A 4,550-nucleotide genomic window follows, 5' to 3' on the forward strand; every position below is an offset into this window, starting at 1 on the left:
CCTGGGTAGCAAGAGCAAGATTCCATCTGAAAAATTTAAAAAAAAAAAAAAAAAGCCTGGTGCAGTGGCTCACGCCTGTAATCCCAGTACTTTGGGAGGCTGAGGCAGGCGGATCATGAGGTCAGGAGTTTGAGACCATCCTGACCAACATGGTGAAACTCCGTCTCTACTAAAAATACAAAAAATTAGCTGGGCATGGTGGCGCACACCTGTAGATCCAGCTACTCAGGAGACTGAGGCAGGAGAATCACTTCAACCGGGGAGGCGGAGGTTGTAGTGAGCCAAGATCATGCCACTGGCACTGCAACAGGGGCAACGAGCAAAATTCTGTCTAAGAAAAAAACCAAAAAGCCCATTTACAGAAGTAGAGGGAGAATGGTGGTTACCAGAGTCTGGGAATGGGGAAAGGGAAAACGTTGCTCAAAGGATACAGAGTTTCCATTAGGAAGAATAAGTCCAGTGATCTATTGCACAGCAGGGTGGCTATAGCTAATCAAAATGTAGATTTCAAACTTGTGAAATGAGTGGATTTTAAATGGTCTCATTACAAGGTCTGGTGTGGTAGCTCACACTTAGAGAAGTGTAATCCCAGCATTTAGAGAGGCTGAGATGGGGGGATCACTTCAGCCCAGGTGTTCAAGACCAGCCTGGGAAGTATTTTAGAGACCTGTCTCTAAAAAAACAAATTGTTTTCACTACAGGAAGTAAGTATGTGGCTGGGGGCGGTGGCTCACGCCTGTAATCCCATCACTTTGGGAGTCCTAGGCAGGTGAATCACAAGGTCAGGAGATCGAGACCATCCTGGCCAACATGACAAAACCCTGTCTCTAGTAAAATATAAAAAACTAGCCAGGTGTGGTGGTGCACGCCTGTAGTCCCAGCTACTTGGGAGGCTGAGACAGGGGAATAGCTTGAACCCAGGAGGCAGAGGTTGCAGTGAGCCGAGATTGGGCCATTGCACTCTGGCCTGGGTGACAGTGTGAGACTCCGTCTCAAAAAAAAAAAAAAATTAGCCAGGCATGGTGGTGTGCGCCTGTAATCCCAGCTACTTGGGAGGCTGAGGCGGGAGAATCGCTTGACTCTGGGAGGTGGAAGTTGCAGGGAGCTGAGATTGGCCATTGCACTCCAGCCTGGCAACAGAGCAAGAGTCTGAGAAAGAGAGAGGGAGGGAGGGAGGGGGGAAGGGAGGAAAGGAGGAAGGGAAGGAGAGGAAGAGAGATCTTCACTGTGGTCTGGCTTCTGCTGCTAGTCCTTGTGTCTGCCTGGTTGAAATGTCCATCTTAGCATCCTCTTTATCAACATTCAGCTCTGGTAGTCAGTGATGTGACATTGTTGCGTACATGTTCCTGGTGAACAGAGAAGGGGGAAATCTGTAGAAAGGAAGAAAGAATGGATGAGGGAACACGGGTGGAAAACTTAAGGAACTATAAAGCACTTAGCATGTGCCTGGTACATAGTAGGTGCTCAATAAATTTTTATTATTCCCATACCCCCTTTGGTTTTGGGAAGGAGATGCCTTTGGTCCCCAGAATGGCTTTTTGTTTGTTTATTTTGTTGTTGTTTTTTGAGATGGAGTCTCACTCTGTCGCCCAGGCTAGAGTGCAATGGCATGATCTCAGCTCACTGCAACCTCGGCCTCCCAGGTTCAAGCAATTCTCCTACCTCAGCCACCTGAGTAGCTGGAATTACAGGTGCGCACCACCATGCCCGGCTAATTTTTTTGTATTTTTTTCGTACAGACGGGGTTACACCATGTTGGTCAGGCTGGTCTTGAACTCCTGACCTCATGACCTGCCCACCTTGGCCTCCCAGAGTGCTGGGATTACAGGCGTGAGCCACTGCGCCCGGCCCCCAGACTGGCTTCTTAGGGGCGACCCTAGGGTGTACGAGGAAGATAGCACCTGTGGCTTCTGTGCAGGTCATTCTCTGTTGCTGTCACCCAGGTTCAATCTGCCATCCTGGTTTTTTGTTGTCGTTGTTTTTTGAGACAGAGTCTCCCTCTGGCTCCCAGGCTGGAGTGCAGTGGGGTGATCTCGGCTCACTGCAACCTCTGCCTCCCAGGTTCAAGCGATTCTCCTACCCGAGCCTCCCACAGTGCTGGGATTACAGCCATGAGCCACTGCGTCCAGCCATCCATCCTGCTCTATGTCCTGGGCGCTGACCTCTTGGCCCACACCACTGGGGCCATTGCCTTCTGATCTGGAGTTAGATTCAGCCAAGAGGAAGTACTAGTGGGAGATCAAAGGGTGGGAGGGGAGGAAAGCCTGGGTGTTAATCTGCAGCTTCACCCCTCATGGGCAAACCTTCTGCTTCTTCCAAAGGAACTTTTTTTTTTTTTTCTTTGAGATGGAGTTTCACTCTTGTCACCCAGGCTGGAGTGCAATGGCGCGATCTTGGCTCACTGCAACCTCCGCCTCCTGGATTCAAGCGATTCTTCTGCCTCAGCTTACCAGGTAGCTGGGATTACAGGCATGTGCCACCACACCTGGTTAATTTTGTATTTTTAGTAAAGATGGGGTCTCTCCATGTTGGTCAGCCTGGTCTCTCTCTCTCTCTCTCTCTCTCTCTCTCTCTATATATATANTTCTTTGAGATGGAGTTTCACTCTTGTCACCCAGGCTGGAGTGCAATGGCGCGATCTTGGCTCACTGCAACCTCCGCCTCCTGGGTTCAAGTGATTCTTCTGCCTCAGCTTCCCGAGTAGCTGGGATTACAGGCATGCGCCACCACACCTGGCTAATTTTGATTTTTTAGTAGAGACGGGGTTTCTCCATGTTGGTCAGGCTGATCTTGAACTCCCGACCTCAGATGATCTGCCTGCCTCGGCCTCCCGAAGTGCTTTGATTACAGGCATGAGCCACTGCGCTTGGCCAGGGAACTTCTTTTCTTCAACCAGTTCTTTTTTCCCTCCCTCCCTCCCTCTTTCTCTCTCTCTTTTTCTTCTTTTTTGAGATGGGGTCTTGCTCTGTCACCCAGGCAGGAGTGCAATAGCGCAATCTCAGCTCACTGCAACCTCCACCTCCGAGGTTCAAGTGATTCTTCTGCCTCAGCCTCCTGAGTAGCTGGGATTAGAGGCTAGCCGTGCACCACCATGCCTGGATAATATTTTGTATTTTTAGTAGAGACAGAATTCACCATGTTGGCTAGTCTTGAACTCCCGACCTCAAGTGATCCACCCTTCTTGGCCTCCCAAAGTTCTGGGATTACAGGTGTGGGCCACTGCGCCTGGCCGAATCCTTTTATTAAATGCCCTTCCACTAAACCCCCTGAGGCCGCCCCACGTGCTTCCCTCCAGCCCCAAACCCACCAGCGGCCCCAGGCACAGGACCTGGACCGTTTTCTTGCAAAACTTTTTCTGAAGCTGCTCTGACTACTGAGTGGTTAAAAATATCCATTCTGCCCAGGCAATTTTGCTAAACTCGTGTCAGGGGGAAAACGGGAGACTCCGGAGAGCTCACAAATGAAGCAAATTGCTGAAAATCGGATTTTTACTGTCTTATCTCAGAGCCACATGAGAGGAGAGGAGATTGCAATTTCTGCCGGAACTTTCTCTCATCCCGAGTTTGAAGAGAGCAAGTGGCAGGGGAGGAGGTGCGGTGAGAGGGCCGGGGGAGGGAACCAGAGGAGAAGATAGAGGCGTGAGAGGGAGAGAGCCGGAAGAGGCTGGCGCAGTGGCTCACCTGTAATCCCAGGACTTTGGGAGGCCGAGGCAGGTGGATCGCCTGAGGTCAGGAGTTCGTGACCAACCTGGCCAACATGGTGAAACCCCGTCTCTACGAAAAGTACAAAAGTTAACTGGGCATGGTGGCCTGTAATCCCAGCTGCTCAGGAGACTGAGGCAGGGGAATTGCTTGAACCTGGGAGGCGGAGATTGCAGTGAGCCCAGATCGCACCACTGCACTCCAGCCTGGGTGACAGAGTCAGGCTCTGTCTCAAAAAAAGAAAAAAATGAAAAGAAAGAAACAGAGACAAAGAGAAAAAAGAGACAGAGAGAGAGAAAGAAAGAAAAAAGGAGAAAAGAAAGATGTGGGATTTCTGGGGCTTTGGATCCTGTGACTCCAGCCAGGAGCACCTGCAGGAGCTGTCCCACCTTCAAAGTCCCTTGGCCCATGACATGCCATATTTATTTACTTATGTATGTATGTATGTATTTGAGATGGAGATTTGCTCTTTTGCCCAGGGTGGAGTGCAGTGGCCCAATCTCACTGCAACCTCTGCCTTCTAGTTTTAAGCGATTCTTCTGCCTCAGCCTCCCGAGTAGCTGGGATTATAGGCGCTCGCCATCACACCTGGCTAATTTTTGTATTTTTACTTGAGACCGGGTTTCACCATGTTGGTCAGGCCGGTCTCAAACTGCTGACCTCATGGTCCACCCGCCTCAGCCTCCCAGAGTGCTGAGATTACAGGCATGAGCCACTATGCCTGGCTCAATTTTAATTGCCGAGCAAGCTCATGCAGTAAGTAGGGGCCCCTTACCCCATTTTACAGAGGAGAACATGGAGGCTTAGAGAAAGAACACTGACGTGTTTGCATGTGTGTCCACCCAAACC

At 50.4% G+C, this 4,550-nt stretch overlaps 1 long non-coding RNA gene across 1 annotated transcript in view; it reads left to right on the top strand.

Annotated features, from left to right (window-relative positions):
• Nucleotides 1-3,662, top strand: part of LOC108281926 — a 13,245-nt gene extending 9,583 nt beyond the window's left edge. The window contains exon 3 of the long non-coding RNA XR_001816207.2: nt 3,506-3,662. This is a non-coding gene — a long non-coding RNA (uncharacterized LOC108281926). The remainder of the gene's footprint in view (nt 1-3,505) is intronic.
• The last annotated feature ends 888 nt before the right edge of the window (nt 3,663-4,550 follow it).

Source organism: Cebus imitator, unplaced genomic scaffold, assembly GCF_001604975.1.
Source record: "Cebus imitator isolate Cc_AM_T3 unplaced genomic scaffold, Cebus_imitator-1.0 Scaffold234, whole genome shotgun sequence".
Taxonomy (NCBI): Eukaryota; Metazoa; Chordata; class Mammalia; order Primates; family Cebidae; genus Cebus; species Cebus imitator.